The sequence below is a fragment of the Ascaphus truei genome, chromosome 1 (genome assembly GCF_040206685.1).
Source record: "Ascaphus truei isolate aAscTru1 chromosome 1, aAscTru1.hap1, whole genome shotgun sequence".
Classification (NCBI taxonomy): Eukaryota; Metazoa; Chordata; class Amphibia; order Anura; family Ascaphidae; genus Ascaphus; species Ascaphus truei.
Window position 1 is genome coordinate 69,404,745 of NC_134483.1, and position 25,510 is coordinate 69,430,254.

Below are 25,510 nucleotides of genomic sequence, written 5' to 3' on the forward strand. Positions count from 1 at the left end.
CCCCCCCCAATCGCAGATTATACTGTGGGTGCGGAGAAACATACAGTGTTACTCGGGTGTGGTGCGTTACCTGTTGGCTCACAGGAGGGCTGAGCTTCCGCCACGGGGAACCTGGGGCAATTATAACACTATGGGTAACCACTTACTCGGTGCAGCGCCTCCACATGCGATGGCTCCCACCATAGGGGGAGTGGTTCCTCGCTGGACACATACAATTAACCAATACACAGTGATGTATAATAACTAGTGACTTTACTAATATGCAAGACAACATATCACGGCAATACCATAATAACCTGTGTCCATCTCTAGAGGAGACATTTACTGCGTCGCACAGGACGCTTCCCCAACACCAGGTGATCCCACCCAGTGTCCCGAGAATCCACACCCAATGTCCCGTACTCTTGGAGAGAACGTGGGTGACTGCGCAGTCACTATTACACTAAGGGCCTGTTGGTGCACTTATGACCGTATAGTACCTGCCGAGCACTCCGGTGCTCAGATCAGCAACACTTCTCAAAGGATCAGTCGTAGGATGACTCCGTCTGATCCCCAACTGGACTCCTTGCATGAGGACCGCCAGGGGCGATCCCACCCTGGAAATAGTCTCTGTGGACCCCAACTTGGGTCCGAACCTCTTAGCAGGAACCGCAGTGTCCGCTGTGTCCCTATGTAATCTACCCTACTGTGACAAGATCCCTAACATAGGGCCTGTCCCTGTAGCACTACAAACTGGGGGGGTGAGAACCTATCTGGGACCTAAGAGGTTAATAACCTACTCCGTTCCCCTTACTCTTCCCGGTTCTACTCTACCACTGCAACTAACCTTCGCCCGTCCTGACTAACTAATCACTAGCACTTGCAGTAACGCGTTGCAATCTACTGGATGTGTACAGCAACTTAGCTGCACGCTAACACTATGCCTTCTTGTCAGGCCTCACAGCACTGCCAGCCGTGACCCTGACAAGACAGCACACTCTCACAGTAAGGGCAGCGTCCCTATCTTGGGCCTCCCTCAGCACTTACCCACCAACCTAGTGGGGAGTTGGGGCCTACCTGGGGTGTGGGTACCTATCTGGGTGCAGGAGCTGCACTCGCTCCCCGCACCCTTCCATCCCTCACAGCTCCCTGGCTCCAACTGACTAATCTGGCCTCAGCGCGCGCACTCTGCAGGGACATCTTAAGCCCTATTGGCACCCTGGCATCAAGTGGGGCACGCAGAGGCTCATGGGACTCGTAGTCCCTGCTCAGAGCCTTCCCTGGTAGGCTAGGGCTTCGCGGGCTTTCTATCCACTGCCCTGCACCTGCGAAAGCTATCTGGAGCTGCCGTGACTCTCTCACTACCTTCCCTACTCTTGCGCGACTCATCCCTGCCTCTGAGGTACCTTCCTGCGCTTGCGCGACCACTGCGCATGCACAAGCTAAGGGGCAATGGCGGCGCCCTCGCAGCCTGGCTCCGGGAGCGCCGGGATCCCTGTGACGCGTCCCCCGAGCCGGGACCTGACCGCCCTCACCTCTGCGATCGCTGGGTGGAGCCGCCATTGGACTCGGCGGCACCCGCGATCGCCAACCAGGTGAGGGGGGTGCTGACAGGCTGGGGAGACCTGGCTACACCTATATACCTTTCCGTTCTAAAAAGATGTCCATTAACCGCTAAGGTGATTAAGGGGCTAGGGAACATTAGATATTACCTCTGCTAAAGGGGCAAGGAAGAGCTGGGACTGCTGCAGGTGCCCTTGGCCAGTAGTGGAGGCCCAGGGACCATCCTTCAGTAATAGCTGAGAGACTGCATCGGGCAGAACTCTTCCTTGTTACTGTGCTGTACAGTGAAGACAATAAACCGTTCCTGTTGTTATACCTCCTGCCTGGTGTGTGACCTTACTGGGGTGAGAGGTAATGGTTCTACCGTGGGAAATCACCTTCAGTACTCTGGAGCCTACGGCAGATGAAGGCGCTGCACTGCTCAAGAATATGTAGGGTATGAACCCCAGAAGCCTAGTCCTGTGTCCCCACTACCATCGGCGGACGACTCAGCCCTCCTGTTACCAGCAGGTATATGCACCATACACGTAGTAATGGCCAAATCTTCCACAGGGTGGGGGAAACATGTGACATATATAAATCTATACAGGGATAATACAAGGTGTTTTCAAAAGAACTATTAATTCCAAGGGCAGTACAAATGACACAGAGTTATCCCTTAAAGTTAGAGGAAAGGAGATTTCACCAGCAACAAAGGAAATGGTTATTTACAGTAAGGGCTGTTAAAATATGGAATTCATTAACCGTGGAGACTGGTGGCAGATATAATAGATATCTTCATAAAAAGGTTCAACATCTTTTTAGAAAGAAAAGGTATACAGGGATATTCCAAATAAGTAAACATGGGAAGGATGTTGATCCAGTGAGAAATATGATTGCCATTATTTGAATGCAATAGGAAGAAGAAATGGCAGAGCACAACCGGAAATATCCAAACAATAATTAAGAGGAAAGTGCGTTATCCATAAAAAGATGAAATGGTCATGGATGGAAAAAATGGCAAGGCATTACCCTACCAACATGTTTCGTGCTACACAGAGCACTTTATCAAGGCCAGTACCCTACCTCACTTCAAGATATATATTCCAGGCATCACACAGGAATAATCTTGATTATCCACATTAATTGCTCTGTTAACAGCCTATAGTACCACGCACGTTTACATTTGCCATTATTTGAAGTCAGGACAGAATTTATCTTCCCCCTTAATGAGACATCATGTATGTATGTATGTATGTCTTTATTTATATAGCACCATTAATGTACATAGTGCTTCACAACAGTAATACACGTGACAATCATATAAATATCAAATAATACAAATACCACATGATGGGAATAAGTGCTTCAGACATAAAATTAACTTTTGGGGGGAAAAGTCCCTGCTCCAAAGAGCTTATAATCTAATTGGATAATGTTTTACGGGTGGGGGGGTTGTTTGCCTTCCGCTGGATCAAAATACAGCTCAACCCCATTATAACGCTATCCGTTACAACGCGAATCCGCTTATAACGCGATGCAAGCGTGGCTCCCAATTTTCGTATTTATCAATACTTTACAACACGATTATCGGTATCTTCAATACTTTATTTTACAATGCATACAATTGTACATTATTTCTAACACGATCCGCTGATAAAGCGACGTGATTCTTTGGACCCCAAGCACAGCGCTATAAGGGGGTTTAGCTGTACTATCAATACACATATAGGATAAGAATCTGTTGTCTAACAGACATGTTAACATAGGTTGAACTCGATGGACATATGTCTTTTTTCAACCTCATCTACTATGTAACTATGTAACACACCGTTACATTAGTATTGAATTTACATTGCTATTTGATAAAGACTCGTACATATATCATGTAAGAAAAGATGTGTATCTTGAAGATTCACTTAGTCTCCTCAATGTTCATTACAACTGCTTCTTTTAAACTTTTAACAGAAAAACATTTAACATATGTGACATAGTCCAAAGATGTTAGGCAGCTTTCTGCCCCATTTTAGAGCAGAGAGTGCAGGAATAGTTAAAAAATGATCCGTTCCACAGCTTCCCATTAACTCAGGCAGCTGGATGGAAAATCCAGACCACAGATTACAATGGCTCTAGTTCTCCCTCACCTGCTCTTCTAATCACATGCACAGGTATTTAGAGCAGAGAGGTTTTGCATTTCACTCTCTCTCCTTAGAGCCTGGAGGCTGGGGGTATCGCTGCTCCCCTGTTTCCAGTGTCGGGGTTGACGGCTCCTCCACGTATCACAGTACCAGAGGATTTGCCTGGACACCACACACAGATAAAACAAAACAAATGATTACTGCTGTTGCTAAAAGACTGTGCTGTATCTTGTGACCCTAAATGAGAGAGCATTGTTTTAAGCTGGGGAACCAGTTTAGTTGGCCAGCAGCTGTTAGAGAGACTGATTCTGATGTGTAGTTAGATCCCTGAAAGGGATAGGATTTTGCTTATATGATTTTGGTTTTATTTCTTGAAATAACAGTGTGGGAAATATTGTAACACTGAAATATGTGAACTGCTGAATGAAAGTATCTGAGTACCTCTAACCTTCACATGTTAAAGCTGCAGTACCTTACTTGGATGAAAATAAAGCAGATAGAAGCCTGAGTTAAGCAGCACAATACTTTGCATGATCCTGTTTGTTGTATAATTAACCCTAGAAGACTGTGTCGGGAAGAACCCAGACAGACGTCAGCACTACAAAAGAGGGGCGTTTGTCACATATGGTGGAGAATGCGGGTCGACACTAAAAAGTCTGTGGGTTTGCAAATAAATGCGGGGGTTTAAAATGGCCGCCCAGCTGAACTAAAGTACAGAGGCTATGAGTGAAGTCTGTCCCACTGTGTATATCAGTTGTGCTTCTAGCATACACAGAGAATGTGCGAAGTGTGGATGCAATAGCACCTTGAACCCAAACAGAAAACCAAAATGTTATGCTGAAGAGAAAAAAAAAATAAAAAATGCATCTAGCCAGTGTTGTTTGTAAAGCTAATGCCTTTTGCTGAAGTGAGTGAATTTGCAGCTAGCAAGTGCTGTATGCAAGTTGCTGAAGTGAGTGAAATTGCAGCTAGCAGATTGTCCCTGCCGGGTTTCTAAAATGGCCGACGTGAAATGTTTGTTTTGTAATGTACATAATCATGAAAAACAGTGTCCCTTCAGGCCATACGATGATGATGATGATGATGATGATGATGGCGACTCGTATGTGGCCCCTGGAGGAGAGCCGTACCCACAGATGAATTTAGTATGCTGGGCCTGTCATAAAGTAGGTCACATGGAAGATGTGTGCCCCAAAATTTTCAAAGACAAACAGCTGCAAAAACAAGCAACGCCCTATGAGTGCAAGCAAGATGTGGAAGCTGATACCAGTGAGTGTGTGCCCAGTACCACTGATATCTCTGGAGCTAATAAAGCAAAAAGAAAGAAGAAAAAGAAAACTGTTCCTCAAGTCACAGGGGAAGTGACCGAGCCACTTGAACCTGCGCTGTCAGGACATGCGTCAGAAAGGCGCCGAGATGTGCTGCAGACCGGAGTGACCGGCAGAATTGTCACGGGAACAGTGGCAAAGGAAAAGGAGGAGCAGAGGGAAGCTGAATCCTTGAACCAGGATAAAGAGGCTTTGGTTTCTGCACTCCAAGCTGCCCGCCAAGATTATGAAGTCCTGCGGCAGGGATTGATGAAGGAGCGAGAATGTTGGAAGAAGGAGCAAGAATCTAACAATAAGGGGCGAGAATGTTGGAACAAGGAGCGAGAAGCGAACGCCGAGTTACAGAGGTGTATACTTCCAGCTTTACAAGAGCACGAGGCTTTGAAGAAAACAGAGTCTCTCTTACGGAGTGAGCTGGAAGAGGTGACGACTAGTCTGGAAAAGGCCAACACCGTAATTGCCACCATGGATGAAAAACAGATTAAGTCTGACAAATTGATTGCTATCCTAAAACAGAAATACGGGAAGGCTCTACAAGAGGTTCATGCGCTCAGCACAGAGGTGCAACACTTACGCCTGGAGAGCCACGGTCTGAACACAGAGCTGGGAATGTTGAAGCAAACCCATGAGAATGCCCTAAGTGAGTTAGAGACTGTAAAGCAAGAAAATGAGACTCTGAAATTGGAAAATTCAGATTTGATTGACCAAGCAGAAAAAGTAAAGAAACAGTTGACTCAGGAAAAATTAGAAGTGCAGGAAGCACTGATGCACACTCAGAGCCAGCACCAGGAAGAAATGGACGCTCTGAGAACAGAATTGCGACATGTATGCACGAAACAGAATTCTCTCGTGGAGGAACTTAACATTTTGAAAAAGGAGAAAAGCATTAGAATAATTCAGAAGCACTGCAAAGCTCTTGTCCAAGGAAGAAGGGAAAGAGAAAATTATCGGCGTAAACGCGCCGCAACTATCATCCTACAGGCTGCCTACAGAGGGATGAAAATTCGTCGGTTCAATCACCGGAATAAAGCAGCCTGTGTTCTTCAATCATTCTACCGTGCCCGCATGGTACGAAACAGGTTCCTCATTATGAAAGGAGCAACTATAAAAATCCAGTCTCTGACTAGGATGACACAGAACAGGATTCGCTATCAAACCCTGAGAAATGCGTCACTGGTTATCCAGCGGTACTTCCGCCTGAATAAATGTAGACCTCAGGAAAGAGAGGTCCAAGACTACATGCCTGCCGGCTGCAAAGATAAAATACCACAGGGTACAGCCGGAGTTAGTGAGAGCCCCATCAAGGTGAAGGTGCTCCAGGTAATCAGTGCTTCATCTTCTAAGTACCATAAAGGTTCAAAGGTCGCAAATCAAAAGCGACGAAGGTCAACGCTGGCCTTGAATTTTTCCGGATCTCGCCACTCTGGGCCACAATATAAAGACAAAGACTATCCGGCCCCAGAGTTCCGTCAGAAGCTAAAGAAACAGTCCAGTCATTTGCAGTTTGCAGCGGCCTATGAAATAAAGTCAGGAAATGTAATGGACTGGAAGTCAAAGAGAAAAAAAAAAAAAAAAAAATGTGTTTGGGGAATTGACCGATATTTTTTTTTGTTATTACACGTGTGGACTATGTCACGGACACTTAACTATGCAAATAAGCTATTGTAGTTAAGGTATATTAGGCCTCTAGAATAAGCATTTTGTCAATATTACAATGTTATATTGGTTCTCTGTGTTGGAAATGTAGCTAAACTACAAATTAATATACAGGGTTGATGGCCCTTTTTGTTGGTAAATATATGAGATTCATAGAGTAGAAAAACCCAGGGAGGTAATAGAAATTGTCTGGTTTTGTGAATATATTTAGCATATCCTGGGTTGTAAGAATGTGTGCTAGACACTTATTTTTCAAAATAGTTCCCTAATAGAGAGCAACAAAATATGTTTGCCAAGTATAGTCTCTTATGACGAAACCTATTGTCCATAATTGCCATGGAAAAAGTTCATATTCGTATCATGTGAATACTTAATGTTGTACTGAGGAGTTAGCTCAAGTATTTCAGGTAGGACGCTCACCCCAGTGAGGTCCATGGCCGCTCACCCCAGTAGGTGTGAGCTGGGGAGGGGGATATGTGACATAGTCCAAAGATGTTAGGCAGCTTTCTGCCCCATTTTAGAGCAGAGAGTGCAGGAATAGTTAAAAAATGATCCGTTCCACAGCTTCCCATTAACTCAGGCAGCTGGATGGAAAATCCAGACCACAGATTACAATGGCTCTAGTTCTCCCTCACCTGCTCTTCTAATCACATGCACAGGTATTTAGAGCAGAGAGGTTTTGCATTTCACTCTCTCTCCTTAGAGCCTGGAGGCTGGGGGTATCGCTGCTCCCCTGTTTCCAGTGTCGGGGTTGACGGCTCCTCCACGTATCACAGTACCAGAGGATTTGCCTGGACACCACACACAGATAAGACAAAACAAATGATTACTGCTGTTGCTAAAAGACTGTGCTGTATCTTGTGACCCTAAATGAGAGAGCATTGTTTTAAGCTGGGGAACCAGTTTAGTTGGCCAGCAGCTGTTAGAGAGACTGATTCTGATGTGTAGTTAGATCCCTGAAAGGGATAGGATTTTGCTTATATGATTTTGGTTTTATTTCTTGAAATAACAGTGTGGGAAATATTGTAACACTGAAATATGTGAACTGCTGAATGAAAGTTTCTGAGTACCTCTAACCTTCACATGTTAAAGCTGCAGTACCTTACTTGGATGAAAATAAAGCAGGTAGAAGCCTGAGTTAAGCAGCACAATACTTTGCATGATCCTGTTTGTTGTATAATTAACCCTAGAAGACTGTGTCGGGAAGAACCCAGACAGACGTCAGCACTACAAAAGAGGGGCGTTTGTCACACATATCATATTAAAATCTAATTACAAAAAAAAATCGTTAATCAATAAAATAAGATAAAATCTGACGCTTCTTGTGCCCGAGCCTTGTCTGACAAGGAGATGGAGGATCCGCCGGTCCAGGGGGGGGGGGGGGGGGAGAGGAATGGGTGGTTGGCCCCATTGCTATGGAGACACGGTAACATCTCTGCAGCAGGTTGTGGGAGCGCTCAGCAGCAGGTAGGGTAGGGGTACGGTAACGTGTGTGTCCGTCCGTCCGTCTCCGTCCGTCAAGTGGTGACTCCTCCTGGTGGAAGCTAGCAACACTGATGGCCTCTTGTGCCAGGAGTGATATCACTTCCGTCACCACTGACTTCCGTATCAATCAACTGCAGTAAAAAAACAGTTTTTTACGGTTTCATGATTCTACAGTACGTGTAATTCCTTGTGTGATGCAAGCAACACACTCATACTGGTCCCTGTCAGGTTCCTCTCCAGTGTGCTTTGGACATATGACTTATGATGGACATAGGATCAGCCAATAACAAGTCTGTTAAAGTGGGACTTCGGAGAGAGGAGCCTTTAAGAGGGGTTGGCAGGGCCTGAGTGAGGGACTTCTGCACGTGCCTCCAGTCCTGATTGAGTGTTACCCGGAACCAGTCTATGTCCCTCTAAGTGGAGATTGACTGGAGAGAGAATAGCACATTGTGTAGAGAGGCCCAGCATATCACCGCCGGGAAGCCACATGGAGAAGCGAGCACCATCGGAGGGACCCTCAACGACTGCAGCTAAAAGAGGTACAGAAATATTTTGCGAAGTACAGGCCTGCTACACTTTGTTGCATTAAAGAGCTCAACTGTGGTCCGTCACCATCACATAGGCCAAGATACCCAGGATTGGGTGGCCGCATCCTCAAGACACTGTGTTATTATATGCATGTGGTGATCCTTTGTTAAGGGTCTCAAGGATACTATACTATCTTTAATTGCTATATAAAAACGGTTATATTACAAAACGCCATTGTAGTTGTATCCTGTTGTCTGACCGAAAGCCACATGGGGCATATCCACCAGAAATAGAGAACTCAGGTCCCCACCTCAGCAACTGTTATCAGTCTGATGGCTAGAGATAAGAGGGGTTACATACCCAGTGCTTAGTACTATGCCTAGTGCCTAGAATGCTTAAAGTCATGCTATACACTGAAATTAAAGTTAGCACATATAGAAATATCTTGGGTAATGAAAATAGAAAGTAATAATGAATCATAATAACAATGATAAAAAAAACCACATACAGATGCATTACATAACATTGTGCAATGTGTTACACTCAGGTGCGGTGTGTAGTTTATCTTGTGGCTGTCCTGTAATATGTAAGAGCTGGTATTGCCTGTTTTATCGTAGTATTAACTCCAGTCTCTGGCTTATTGGAAAGTCAACAATGACGACAGGTATCCATTTATTTTTAAATTATGAGTCACTTGCTAATTGTATTATTACTTACCAATGTTAGCTAAATGCTCCCCCATATTTAAACAGCTATATTTACTGCAGGATAAAGAATATATGGAAAGGTTTCACTCAAACGAGTAAAAGAACATTGATTCATAGTCAGCGACAGCAAAACATTTCCGTTCCCTTTAGGTATACAGTAAGTGTATAGTTAAAGAGCCCTTGTATGTGTAAATTTAAATGGCAAGAAGGTTTTGTCACTGATTTCAGTAACACATTTGTATACATTTGCTTGCCACAAGTTTATAAGTGGAAGTTTGTAATAATGATAAAGCTCATTTGAAGAATGATTATTCCCATCAGTGAAGTTAACTTGCATCAAATTATCCAGGTACTTGGTACGTGGATAAAAAACCTGCAATATAAATACATTAATATTATCTCTCTACTTTGGTATGATCATGGATTGGTAGAATTATTCAAAGTGTGTAGATAATTGAGCCTTGTTAATACTATAAAGAGTAGGAATAATGGTGTCACCTAGGCATGGAAACTACAGTATAGTCAAGTTATGCAATCCATATCATTATGTATTAATCTAATTTGCATTCTTCTCCCTCTTGTAAACAGTAACCGGTGCAATGTATCTGTGAAACAATATGATGAGTGCCTGGGGGACAACTTAATTAGATCACTAAATCTAAACAGAAAAGGGACATTTTATCACTAGTAGTCAGTGAAAAACCATAAAATTATCAGATACAAATAACAGCGCTTGCATCAAGAATGAAGGATCCTAAAAGTGAACAGCCCAACAGAAGACACTGTAATTGGGCCTGATTGATTAAGCTGCAATGTTGCTGATCCCAATAAAATAATCAATGGCACAGAAATAATCAATGACAATCAATCACGCTCAGCTATTTTTCCGCTTACTGAGTAAGGCCCAAATGTACCATTTCAGTTACTAGGTGCCTTAGGTTTATCAACTGTATAGTTGACATGGAAATCTTTTTAGGAAGTGTGGGATGGGACTCTTTAAATATTGTTTACATAGCCATTAGCATATCTCTCAGGATACCTCACGTGTGTGCCTTCAGCACAGGCATGCCCCCCTAATTTATTTGGTGGGAGACTTTAGGGCAGAGCCGGCTCGGATGTTTGTGGGGCTCGGTGCAGTGACATGTGCTGGCCTTGGCTCTTACCTGCTCCTGCGGTATCTACTCGCATTTCCTCCTGCATCAACATTGCTCTGCGATGGCAAATGGCATCGCGTTGCCATGACAACGGGACATCACGTGACAGCGCGGCATCAAGTACCGTCACTTTGTCATAGCCACGTGGCACCACAGGGCGTCTCGTTGTCATAACAATGTGATGCCGCATTACACAGTGACATCGTTGCCACGAGAAAAGGGCATATCTTAGCAATATTTTGGAAGTGGAGATGTCAGGACTTCGTTGAGGATTGAATGTGAGGAATGAAGGAGAGATCAGAATCAAAGATGACCCCTAGACAGTGGGTTTGAGGTGTTGAGGAGATTGAGGTATTATTAACAGTGAGGGAGAGTGTTGTTGTAGCCATGGCAGTGGAAAGGGAAAAAATATTAATTATATGTTGAACGTGTTTAGCTTCACGTCGTGTTGAGACATACAGGAGGAGATTGCAGCGAGATAGTTTGAGACATGGGACAGGAGAGAGGGGGACAGATAGATTTATGTGTGATCAGCATAAAGATGATACTGAAAGCCAAAAGATTGTATTAGTTCACAAAGAGAAAAGGTGTAGAGTGAGAAGAGCAGAAGGCCAAGGACAGAGCCTTGATGAGTGCAAGTTTGAAAGAAGATGGGAATGTGCCAGAGGCGAGAGAGATGTTCAAAAGGTGAGTTGGGGTGGGGCTTAGTGTGCCAGTGTGGGTGCAGAGGAGATGTGAGGGAATAGGATCAAGGAGGGTACGATGTAGGGCGAGATTATGAGAGGAGTGTGGAGACCTCAGCCTCGGTCACGGGGGAAAATGAGCTGAGAGGGGATTTAGGTGTGTGAGGAGAGATACTGTAGGTGTTGCGTTTGACGCTTTACATGATGTCATGTCTGATAGACTTAATCTTGTCTGTGAAGTAGGTGGTGAGGTCTCGGGCCATGAGGGTAGAGGGGGGTGTAGGTGTAGTTAGGTGGAGAAGGGAGTTAAAGGTTGCAAATACTGTAGGCATTGAGGGTTGGAGGACAAAGTTTGTATGAGTGAAGAAAAGTAGGTTTGCTTGGCCAGGAGACCGCAGTGTTGTAAGAGGAAAGCATACTTTATTCTGGAGCACATCTGCTTTTGAGCAGAATTTTCCCTCCAGAAATGTTCTTCAGTGTGTGAGCACTTTTGGAGGTAGCAGGTGAAAGGTGTGTGCCACGGTTGTGCCTTTGATTGCCGGGGGTGATGTGTGGTGGCGGGAGCAGTCTTATCTAAGGCTGATTAGATTATGCTGTTGTATGGAGAGGTTGTTAGGTTGGGACAGGAAAGAGTAGAGATGGGAGAGAGGAGAGCTTTTAGAGATGTTGAAAATTGGAGAGGGTCTAGGGTATGTAGGTTTCTGTATGTGCATTTGGACGTAGGCTCTGGGGAAGGTTCATAAGGTAAAGTGAGGTTATAGGTTAGCAGGTGATGATCAGAGAGTGGAAAGGGCATGTTAGATGAGATAGAGAATAAGCGGGAGTAAACCAGGTCAATGAAGTGGCTATTGCAGTGAATAGAAGAGGTGGTTGACTGGGAGAAACCATAGGAGGAGGTTAGAAAGATATAAGCCTGAGCTCAGACAGGCTGCTACACGACCGCGCGTCCACGTTTGTGAGTCTCTGTCTGCTGGGCTATGTGTGCTCATCCCCAGCAGACAGAATGACGTGATTGGAGGCGGAAATTTAATTTTTTTTAAAGAAACAAAGTGTGTGTGTTTTAATTGGCTGGCGAAATACACGTGATGCGGCTGCCACTTGAAATTACAACTTCAGTTGTCTCCTTCAAATGCAGCTGCATCAACGCTGCACTTTGCCGCCGGGCGTCGTTTCTTGTTTGAAAACTCCCACAGAACAAAAAGGAGTGACGAACGTGCACGCGCACGTAAGCACGCGCATGTCGTGTAGCATCCTGTCTGATCGAGGCCTAATATGGGCAGCTGAAGTGGCAATGGGATAATCAAAAGGTATGTTAAAGCCTCCCATTAGGTGTGTCAGAAGAGAGTAAGTGAGGAAGCCAAGCTGCAAAGTTATCAAGAAAGTGGGATGTAGGTCCAGGGGTACGATAGATGACAGGGGTACAGAGGGAAATGGGAAAAAAGAGAGGGACAGCGAAGACTTTGAAGGATAAGAAGGAGAGTGAGGGATATGGGGGTATGACATGAAATGTGCAGCGTGGGGCAATTAGTATGCCAACTCTCCAGCCCTGTTTATTCCCTGGTCTGGGGGCGTGGCTGAGGGAGAGACCACCGTAAGAGTGTGCAGCAGGAGAGGCAGTGCCTGGGGGGTGAGACGGGTTTCTGTAATGGCTAGAAGGTTGAGAGAGTTGGAAATGAACAGGTCATGTATTGCTGTGAGATTGTTGCAGACAGATTGTGCATTCCATAGGGCACAGGAAAAGGGTAGGGAAGGGAGAAGTGTAATGGTGATGAGGTTGGAGTGGTTAGCAGTGCGTGGTGAGGAGACCTTGGTGCAGGGTGTGGGACATGAGAGGATCGGTATGTGGATAGGACCAGCATTGGGAGACATACTGTATTGCCACAGAATAGGAGTAATAGTGACTGAGGAAAAGAGAGTAAGATAGGTTTTTTTTTTAGTGTTTGGGAGGATGGGTGTGATGTGAGAAGAGTTGATAGCTGCAGGGTGAGGAAGATGGCAGTAGAGAATGGGAAATTAAGCAAGATGGTTCGTGGGTAAAAGTGTGGGAGCTAGAGGCAGAGTGAAGGTGAGTGGGCAGAGTAATAGCAGTTCAATGTGAGTGGTGGCTGTAGTCACTACATAGTCACTACTTAGTATGAGGCTACAATGTATTCAGCTGACCTGTGTAGTGCACAAACTGCTGCCAGAGGCTTGCTGCTTTAGACAGTGTCGGGGTTTGTTGAAAGGGTTTGCTGAGGGAATTGGAGAATGGGGTAATCATGGGAGTACGATGTGATGAGTGAGTGGATGGGAAGTTTTGGGGGAGACTGCAGTAGGCGAGGGGGGAGAGGGAGGTTAAATCTTGGAAGCCTTCAAAAGTAGATTATGAGTGTAGTAGTGAACTCACCAAAAGCTGTCGAGTAATATCCTCACACAGAAAGTTGCGGAAAGATCCAAACAGACTGATGTCCACCCAGTGCCGGATGAAGGGGCGGGCACTTACCTGGGAAGCCAACCGAAAAGGGGCACTGCGCACTCCGACCCCAGCGCCATCGTTAAATGTCTGAGTCAATGTTGAAGGACATTTAAAGATGGCACGTCGGAGTGGCCCCCACCCCCCACCAATTACACAGTGGACAATTGGTAGACGATATAAGACATCACAATGCATGCCTTTCTGCCTATTTTAATTACAAAGGGATTTATATAATTATGTACCACATGTATGTGTTTAACCTTGAGGTATTTTTTAGTCCATTTGAACCACATGCCAAGTTTGACTATGTATATATCTATATGACCAAGCTGTCCATAGCATTTCCCTGAAAAAAACAAAGGCTCTGTTATCAGGAGCATTCTGAGTTTAGTGAACAGCATGTGAATAAGTAATTGTGTTACTCACTTAGATGTTGCTTTAAACGTCACTCAAAAAAACATACTTTCACTATGTTGTTAATGAAAATGGGTTTATATTTAACAATCCATATTATCCCATGGATAGTGAGCATTGAAATAAACACAAATAGCACGCATTACCCAATTTTCAGATGCATAACTGGATTTTATGTTGAGTAGTCATTGAAAAAATGAATTATGTTGCACTCATCCCTCACACCTCTACTCATAAATGATTTATGCAGTGATCAATTACATTGAAACAATTCAAAAGTTATAAAAAACATGAAAAAGTTCAGCGTGGTGAATAAATTAATGATTTTGTCACTATTTGCTTGCTAAGTCTATATACATGTAGCTATGGCTGGTCCAGACTGCCTCTCTGCCTCCTGTCATGTAAGTCCTGATAGCTACAGGCTGTGTCAGGCTGTTCTAAGGGCTTTGACCCCCCTCATGCTACTCTCTGAGTGACAAAAGAGGTGCTGCCACAAGAGTTTGTATAGCTAATCATGGTACAGACCTTGTGCCCTCCCCTTTTGGAGTCTCAGAGAAGGAGTGCCAAATTAGAGTTAGTTCAGCTCCCACCCCCCTGGAGTGTGGATGCAAGGAGTCCAGCTCTCCCCCTCCTAAGGGTGAGACGTGTGAGTTCTGCTCCCACCCTCTGGCGTGAGGAAGCAGAAAGATCAGAGGCCTCTATGCCAAGAGAGTGAAGCAGCATCCAGAAGCCTGGAATCCTCTGTTACCCATCTGCATCCGGTGTGTGTACCATCTGTAGTGACTGCAAATAAAGCCCCTTTGTTTTATATACCTCTACCTTAGTCTACAGTCTATTGGGCAGTGGTGTGAAAGAAGTCTGCCTTGGTGGGGACTGTTTCTGGGAATCTTGGAGCCCACTGAAGCTGGAAGCGTGACACCATGAGCAAAGTCTGAATTCACCAGAAGCCTGTCCTGTTCCCCGACATCACCGTGGACCACTCTACTCTCCTGGCTCACAGGTATGCAAGCACCACAAACATCAGTAGTAAAGGCAACATCTTCCAGAGAGGGGGGGAACACGTGTTACAATTGGAGGCGCTGGTGATATGCAGAACAGGGCAGGCTTTCAGGACTTTAAAGCAGCAGATGCGGCAGCCCATAACTAAGGAGGTCGGGCCCCTGATGCTACCCCACGGACCCCGGGCACCCATACATGTTAAGGAAGGTGGGAGTCTCTAACTGAGGCGACACCAGAGAGGTGGCTGCCTAAGCCCTTACCCGTCAACTTTGTTGGGTCGACCCCCCCGATGAGATGTTACCGGGGGAGCACTGTTACATTTCATCGTATCCAAGACAGGACCAGGAGAACCCTCACCACGCACTGTGATGTACCCTGGGTACCTGGGCACATGAACAGTGCAAGTTGGGGCGACCCTTCGATGGGATGTTAGCGGGGGAGCGCTGTTACCCTTCAGTATAGGAAAATGGGCCAGGGCCTTCACAGTGTACCGTGAGAACCCTTGAGTACCAAGCACATAGACTGTATTAAAGGGACGGGACCTTTCAGGCTCTGGGGCAACCCGTGCACCATGCACGACATACTGTGCAAGTTGGGGGTGCACCCGGTGGGAAATTTATCCTGGGAGCATGCACCCCATACCTGTTCTACAAGGGATGGGCCTCTAACAACATACCGTGAGGGACCCTGTGTACCTAATTCTCAAAGTGCTGTGGGTTTCTAAAATGGCATCCATCACATGTTTTGTGTGTTCTATAGATTCCAAAATGGCGCTCATGCCAGAAAACTAGGACCGCATGGGCTTGCGCAAATATGCAAGCTTTTGCAAAATCCAGTTGCAAGTGTTCGGCGCCAAGTCCAGGCACCGCCCCTCAAAGAGACTGGCTCAGCAGGAGCCATGTCACACCTTTCTCAGTACAGCCCTACCTCTAATTCCACCTAGGGGAGGAGCAGCATACTATCCAGCCAATCAGAGACTACCCTTGCTTTGGGAGGAGTCTACAAGTTGCTGAACCCAATTCAGTTCCACGGAGCAGTGAGTGAGTAAATGCACAGCTATACAAACTCTATTCTATCTACCTCAATGGCTACCAGCAATCCAACTGATGACTTGGAGGTTGCAAATTATAAACTTCCAGGAGGTTCTCTTATAGTCAAAGTGAGCGGTCAGATCCATTTAAGGTGCATCTGCCCATACTGCCGGCTACCCGGAGGTCATGCTAGTCTAGAAGCGCGGTGCCAGTACTGTGGGGGCTACTATCTGCAGCCTGCTAGCCCTGAGCATCCTGCTCTATTTGCACCTATCGACTGGGCCTTCACACCAGCCGGTGCGGCCCCTACGGTATGTCCTACTGTGATACCATCTACTCCAGTCTACTCTGATCTCTATGCGGCAGCAGATGTAGTGGGTCCGTGGGCTCTCACCAATGTGCCCGCACCTCGATGTCTGCAGGTTCCAGAATCAGAACGCATGGCAGCTGTGCCCGACGACCGGGAGGGTGAGTGAACTGCCCCAGGGGTGTCGTGTGCAGTTCCCCAGGCAACCCAGGAGCAGGCAAGCTCATACTACTGGTTGCCCGGGCGAGTGAATCGCCGCAACATCGCATCCTGGAGGAGGTGTCTTCCACTGCCCCAGAAGAAGAAGTGCCCAGCTATGAGAGACCTGCGGAGAAGAGACAGTCTACTACCTGTGTCCTGCATTATCGTTCTAGGTCGGAGTCGTCCATCCAGAGGGCTGTGGTGATGCCGGAGCCTCAGGGGAGCTCTGCGTCCAAGAAAGATGACGCTGCTGTGAAGGACCTGCTGGTAGCGGGACCTGTGGAGACAGACACCATCCCTTACCTTCGGATGGGTGAGACTCCTACCGCTTACCTCCAACAGGATCCCGTTGCAGCCTATCCTGGCGCGGAGCAGCCAGATGGGGCCTTGTGTGGTGTCGCGTGGTGACACTTCCGGTTCAACCAAATGTGACATCATCGCCGTCGCCAAGCTCGAGCCAGCCAGGTGCTCTCGCGAAATGGTCTCCACCTAATGACATCATCAAGGTGGCATCCGCGGAACCTAATGAGTCTATTGAGCCACCGCCAGCTCCAACAGCGGTGAGCTCGAGACTGTTATCTACCGATGCCCCCTTCTATGTAACCCAATGCCAGGGAAGAGGTCACTGTGCCCCTGTCGTCACCCCATCACACACTCCAAGAGACCACAGTAAGCCCGCACTTGATGGACAGGCCGTGGACTTGGTTAGGTCTCCGTCACCAGCCCTGCCCAATCTTGCCACTGCCATTGATTCCATCCCTTCCGCTTTTGTATTGTCTCACTTTCTAGAGGATGATGTTTCCCCAGGGTTATCCACCGAATTGAGGGATTGGTCTTTTGGGAAGGTGGATAGTGGGTCCGATTCATCAGAAGGAGCACCACCAGCCCCTGTTCGTAAGTCAGTATCTAAATCACCAGGGTCATTTAAGTCATTCAGGGAATCATCTAGATCACAATCTCAGCAGTCTAATACCTCTGGAGTATCTTCCCAGGTGTGCACCAGGTCGAGTAGCCCAAGGCCTGAACCTCTGTCTGGGGAACCCCTTAAATGGTGGGACCCTATGTTCCAAGGCTATGTTACCAGCATGGATAGGACCAGGGTCCTTTTAGTAGATGGCCCCATAGTGGATCACTGGTGGGGAGAAGGCCAAGTTTCCCCAGAGGAGATAGCAGAAGCCATATGCAACAGGCTAGGAGAGATAAATCTAGGTGTCAGGATACATAAGGGCCCCTCCATTCTATACCAGGAGGTGGACACTGAGGAACTTAAGTTTTGGGTCTTACCTGGCCAGGGAGCTGTTCGTAAAATATTAAGGCTTAGCCGAACTGACAGGGCGTTAAGAAACCGGCACCGGCAGTCTCACGGCTATAACTTTCCTTATGTCCCAGAACCGATCATGCAAGGACTAGAAGACCACTGGCATGATTGGCTCAAGTTGGCCGTTACTGACTACCGTCAGTCTAAAACCAGTATCAAGGAGTTTGTTACAGAGTCCAGTATGTTTCTCCATATAATGTCTGGAGAAACTGTGTGACTGTAGACCATGAATAATATTCCGGCGATGTTCCAAAAAGCGCGTACCCAAGATATGCGCCGTTCACCCCACACATTGAAGGCCACAGGGGCAACTAATAATGTAAACAATAAATGTGAATAAACAATTGATCCTACCTTTTACTGAACACATAGTACCATTAGAATTAGAACTCACTTCAATATGTGGGGCGAACTTTTCGGAACATCGACGGAATATTATTCATGGTCTACAGTCACACAGTTTGTCCAGACATTATATGGAGAAACATAAAGATCAAAAATCACTAGCAGTAATGGGTGTTGAGGCCATGGAGGCCTCTCTACTTAGTGGAGATAGATATAAAAGATTGAATCTTAGAGAGACATATTGGATATATGTACTCGATACATTATCCCCTAAGGGTCTAAATGAGTGTCTGGGCATCAGCACTATTGTGTGAACATCTCTCCCTCTTTTGCTCATCTATCTGGTTCAGAGGTCTGGTTTTGAGCATGCCCAGCAATGCTCTCTCTGAATTTTGTTGATGAGGGGTCCTTGGTGGAATTTCATGCATCACAAATACACAGAAATAATTCACATTTATAATATTATTATGTATTCCTTTTATTAAGAGCTTAGTATTTTTACATTCACTAATTCATACACATATCACAGTTAGATTTACTTATTTATTAGGATTAGTTTGCACCTTTAGAATAGGTATTGGTGATTGGTAGTAACACATAATAAGATAGGTGGTACATTACATAAAACCAATTAATATTCATCCAAAATTATGATGATAATGAAACACTTAAATAACATCCATTTATATAGACATTTTTAGAACACCATGTAGTGTGTTTTTCAAAATATGATTGCTGTACATATTCGTGATTTGAGTGTGATACATTTGACCTTAGGGTCAGGACGGTCCTGAAAGATTCTCTTTCCTTCCTTTCTTGTTGTTCATTCCCTTTTCTTGAAACTACCATATGGTTATCTAAAAAACTATATTTGGGTGATTCATAGAGATATTATAACTCAGCATCAATAACACTTTGTTGTTACCAAGGTACATATTGAAGGTCACATATGGAACAAAATTATATATTATATAATACAAGTATCATTCAGTTTACTATAGCCTCTCAAACTTGTGCATCAAGTGATGTTATAAATAGTTAAATGCGATCAATCAGGTAAAAAATTAGGTATATATGTTGTCAGTCTACATATGTACAAAACTGCACATTCATGTGAGTTAAGTACTGTAGTTGTCAAAATCTTGTGATAAACATGTCTAAATGTGCTGTTGACCAATTGTTGTGTTTATATATTCTACAGGTGATTTTCACAATAACTGTATGTATGTTTGTATATATAACTCATGCAATAATGTGATAAACATACCAGGTGGTTTTTATAAGAGATTTTTCTCATCATGATCAGATATCCATGCTATCCTCTAAAACTAGCCGATTTGATAGTTAATTGTTCTTATCCTTATGTGTATATGCATTTACAAGTGAAGATATTATCTATCAATCACTATATCTGTGTATATATATATATTTTTTTTTTTACAATTTCTTATTACTTTTCTAATCAAGATACAAATTCTGCTAAGAATCATTAAGTGTGAGTAGTATCATGTGTACAGTATACCATTTTAATTATACTGTCTTCTGTGATTGGATAGGGGGTGTATTTAAGTTCAATCAGTTCAGTCAAAAACCATCCCATGATGAAATCAGCGTTAGACTGATGAAACGCGTAGGGTCACGTGTCATCGTTGTAAGCAGTTGAGTGCCATCTCAAAACACGCCGGAGAAGAGAAGCTGCAGTTCGTTTGTCGCATCTGGGCACTTTTAACTAAAGGAACTCTCGTGTATGAATGAGGGTTGCCAGAGGACACTTCATAGTGCAACACCACGAGCGAGGAAGAGGAGTGACGACATCCCAGAGCATTGCAAGCGGAGCAGCGGCTGATTGAAGTAGTTTGGAGCATGAGTTATACTCATACAATGCCCTTAATACTCGGATGTTTGTAAGTCTTGAATTGTCTTGTCCAAAATGTATTACATTTATTAAAACGTTATTACACTAGGATCGGGCGCTTTTTCTTCTTTTTTTCTGATATATAAATAGTCACAAATGTACTGTATATATATTCAGTGTACATGAGAGTCACACTGGAAAAAGAGTGTGCTAAGCGTGCATGACATTAGCTTAAAATTCTGCAAAGTAATAACCAATTGTAAAATACAGCTGTTTAAATAAGGCAATAAAATCAGAGTCCAGCCCTTAACTCCCTTCATGTAAAATAGATTCAACACAGATTATCTTATTTACTGTACGGGAGACCCACCTACGCTGGATTGTTACACTGTTTTCTGTTAACAGTTACGACATCAGCCATGAAAGCATATGAATACAATTCAATAGAGTACCAACAATGGCTGCATAATTAATCAAAGTTCTGAAGTTTAAATTGTGACTTCTGGAATGCACAAAGTTATTAAATAGGTATAGTGCACGTCATTTGGATTATTTACTTTTCTTCTTGGCTGTAATGTAATACCCATACTGTATAAGCAAAAGCAGAGGAACTATTAGAAGTATTACGGTAAATTCGTGGTTATAAGTTGGATCTTTGTGTTAACTAGTCCAAAATGCCAGCACACACAGTGGATATTTTTGATTTCCATTTGTGACGGTTTCAGACTGAAATAATTTAGAAAAGCCATAGACGTTATAGAATCCTGACACTGCTCTTAACAATATTTATCCCACACTGACATTTTGCAAGTACTGTATATGAATGCATAGATGATGTGACTTTCATCAAAGCACCAAGAAGGTTAATGGAGTATGGCATCAAAAGAGAAGCAATCTCTATAGGCAAGAAAAGTAGAGGGGAAAAAATTAGGGCACAAGTAATCATACAACAAAGTAATTTTTTTCAAATTCAAAATATCCAAAAATCAATGCATAATTCAAAACATCCTGCTAAAATATCTGAGTTCATGACCATAATACAGAACCAACATCCATCTCAATATAAAAATGTAACTGTAGAACTATAAACAATCACAGAAAACCCCAACACTTTCCATGTGCTGCCCAGCTAACCTAGGCACAGTACCATGTGTTTAAACAAAAGCAGGACATCACCCAGACATCATTTGGACCCAATGATAACAAATACAATATATAGTCAAGTACTCAAATAATATTCCTGTACATCCAAATATGCGGTAATGCGTCCTTACGTCTCGTGGTCCCGTAAATTGAATATAGCTACTGGAAAGTCACTCCAAGAGGCCAAAGATTACCACTATTCAAAACACTGTGAGGTTACTTGCTTGTGCTATAGATGATTGTGATCCCATTGATTTGAAATGAGCTGAACTCTTCTCCAGAACTCGACTACACAGCATATTACATTTGGGGCCTGTGTGTTTATTACAGATTGCTATTTTCAACATTGCCAGCCCAGTTCCCTCGCGTCATCAGGATCCTAGTCCAGTCCTTCCTCTTCAAGGCTCCACCGACCATATCTATGCATGACTATTGTAAACCAAAACGCACTGTGGTTACATTCTGAAAACATGAATCATCATGACATAGAGTTATGTTGGAAATATTGTATTTTGCATCCTCTTTATTTTGGGAAACCAAGTGCTTGGTCAGATTGAACTTCACAGAAAAGAAAAGGATTGACAGTACTGGCTGTGGAATGATTCATTTGCTTTCCTTTTTTCCTACTTGGCTATGCAAGCTGTATAAGGCCTCGGCCATGCTCCCTGCTGGCGTGCTGAGGCACGCTGAAGCGCAGGGAAAGCGGGTGCTTTCCCTGGCCTTGCGGTTGCTTACCGCACGCGCTGTCAGCAGGCCATCAGGGGTCGGGCCGGGGGCGGGCGCGTCACTGGCCGGGGGTGGGCCAGTGACGTCACGGAGCTGGTTCGCCCTCATTGGGCGAACCGCTCACGTGACCGGCCTGTCGCGCCGGCAAGTGGGGGAATTTTAAATTCCCCTAAGACCTGCGCTTCCGCTCGCTTGCGGAAGCGCAGGTGAGCCCCTACTAAAGCCGCTCTAATTGCGGCTGTAGGGGCTCTGTGCTGAGCGGGAGCGCGCGTCAGCGTGCTTCCGCCAGCAAGCAAGGAACATGGCCGAGGCCTAATGCAGCAATACATTCTCTCTTTTTTTAATAAGCTGTAAAAGCTGCTTCCTCTAAATTTATTACCATTCATTCAAAAGGAGCTGAACCCTTCTGCTGCACAGGGAGGTAACTTCACAGCATATTTAAGGGCCATTATAACTTAGGAATATTTTGATTTCAACGCGTTGTGTCATGATATCATGTTGTTTGTGGTAGCCCTCGAAAATATTTCCTCTATCGTGATTGGCCCTTATCTTAGTGAAAACCACTCATTTCAAGTGTAACTCTCCTTTCAGGGATACCTGGGGCAATGATGGACAGGAAAGGAGGCCAATTACTGTGAGCCCCTTTCAGGAGTTTCTGTAATGGGGTATGAGAGCAGAATGCCACACAGAGAGGAGAAGGTGAGAGGAAGACAAGGGGCAGGACTTCAAGGAATTGAGGAGAGCTGCTGCAGAAGGGAAATAGTAAAGAGTCTCTGGCCAAAGCAGAGTGGTTACTGACCCAGAGGTGCATTCACAGGGAAGACAGTAATGCTATCATGATTAGCAAGAAGACAAGTCGCATGAGTACCATGGAAGGATAGGTACTATAGGATCCCTCAAGGGGATCGCCCTGCCATACTACAGTATCCCTTACACACACTTTACAGGGCTGGCCGTAAGCTCTACAGGCCACAAATCGGCATGGTGGCAATGGGGGTCCCGCTTTAGAAAAAGTTAAGCGGACTTACCTACATCAGCAGCATAGCGACATCATGACGTCACTACATCGCGTGACGTCCCGTTGTCATGGCAACGTGATACCGCGACGTCATGTGACACCACATTGCCATGGTAGCGCGTCGTCATATGACATCGTGGCGTCGCTCACCAGGGCAATGTGACGCTACAGGAGGCGGCCACCCCAAAATAGGTAAGAGGAGAAAAGAAACACACATTCCCCCCCACCCTCCACCCCCTTCCCCCTCACCCCCCCACAGACACACACCTACCTCTCTCTGCCGGTCCAGGTGCGCTGCTTCCTTTCAATCCTCCTGTCACTGCCTGGATCCAACTTCCGAGAGCAGAGGGGGGAGCTGGAGGATGGGGGGCCACACGTTCCCTCCTCCAGCGCTCTCCTCTGGTCGGGTGAAAGTCGGATCCTGACACCGATAGGAGGGAGTGTGGGGTCCCTGAAAGCATGAAGCCCAAGGCGACCACCTTCCTCTGGCCCTGCGACACAGGTATACATCGTATATCAACTATACCTTTGCGAAGTTCGGATCTGCAACTATATCTCTCTCTCTTCACTACATCAATGCGCTGGGGATTGTATGTGGGCCACTAAGGGACACTAGCACAGCGTTAGCTGCACGTGTCAGGCTATTTTATGTGTATAGATTGTGTATGTTCTCTGGGGTCCTCGGAGAACAGGGCCACTGTACTGCTCCTTGAGTGATTTAATGCTGATGCAACTATAAAGTATTGCTGCCCCAAAAGACTTGTAAGTAAAAGAAATATAACACGGCGCTTATAATTAAAGTGAATAAATATGCTGCTCTAACCCAATGAAAACCAACAACCTCTAGGTTCTAGTGAAGGATAAGGAAAAAATTAGGTGAGCGCTATTCACAGTGAATTTGAACACAATAAAAGTGCTACTGCAGTATTACATTAACGTGCACCTAACATATGCAATGTGTACCCATGATGTGAAAAATTCAGTGAAATTGAAAGCAATGTGCAAAATCTTGCAAAGCAGTGATGTAGCAAATGATGTTAAAAACATAAGTAGCTTATGCAAATAAATAGAGCATATATTGCAAAGGGCATAATATAGTGGTATAAAAAATAAAGAGATTATAAAAAGTGTTGCTTGATAATTCTTTTCAAAAGAGCTTATATCTTCCTCAAGAGATCATAAAAGAGAGACGAAGAATGGGTCCTAGTGCAGATTTAAAAATGTATATTAATACATAAAAACAGCATAAAATGTTAAACTGACATTTTAGGCTTACAACACAGGTGTAGTAAAGGCATCTTTAGTGGTTTCGCGGCTGTGGTGGTCCTTCTGTGTCTTCAGTGTCTTCAGCTGCTTCTTCCCCTGCTCAGTCTAGTGAAAAGACACAGGGGAATGCCGGCTAGCTCACCCGGTGTGCACTTCCTGCTTTGTGACGTCACGGACATCTCGTCTCGCGATGCTTGGGGCTTGAAGGCTTGCAGCTGTTCTGTGTACCTCCTGGCACTTCTCACACTTCTCCAGTAAGGCTAACTCTCCAACTCAACGCGTTTCACCACTAGGGCTTCGTGGCGAAGACTCCTGACAAAGCCCTATTGGCGAAACGCGTTGAGTTGGAGAACGCCAGTAACGTGTGATATGGGATGAAGTGGAAACAATCAATTTAAGGTGTGAACATTAGTGCAAAACTCAGTGAATAGTCTGTGTATATATATGTAGCCCCCTGTAAACAGCATGGGCTATAACATCTTCCTACTACTGTGGTAAGTCCTGTTAATGACAGGCCCCAGTAGTAATCATGGGTTTTCCCCCCTTGTAAGCCCTGCCTGATTGATAGATACAAGCCTGACTCTGCTGGAGGCCTGATGCAGAGGGGAGGTTCTGTTGATGTCATGAGGGGCGAGGCTGACCAAACTTAGTTGCAGTTCCTGTGTGCTCTCAGTTCTGTTAGTGTTGGAGTGTCTGACTGGACAGTCAGACGGTGTGAGCTAGATCCTAGGTTCCAGAGGAGTAGGGCCTAGTGAGTTATAGGTGGACCAGTGCCCCTCACCCTGCTTAGGGGGTGAGGAAAGAGCTAGCCCCACCCTGAGCGCCCTGGGCTGAGGGTGGAGGCAGTGAGCAAAGACCACCCCTTCAGACCATCCTGAGGAGAACTATTTGGAGGGAAGGAGAAGAGAAGGAGACAGATCCTGTACACTGTGAAGGAAGTGTTTTGCTGTGTACTATTGCTGCTGTGTGCTGCTCTAATAAGCTGTGAGTACAATAAAGACCCTGTGGCTTTTATCAAAGACTGTGTGATTTCGAGCATTCCCCCCTGGACCAGGGAGGTTCTTCTATACGGGTCCTCTCCCATATCCCTGGGAGCTATAGAAGATGGAGGCGCTGCACCACCGCTAAGATACCATGGAGGCCAATACCCCAGAAGCCTGGTCCTGCCTCCCCCCATAACACCGCGGGAAGCTCAGTCATCATCATCATCATCGTCATCGTATGACCTGAAG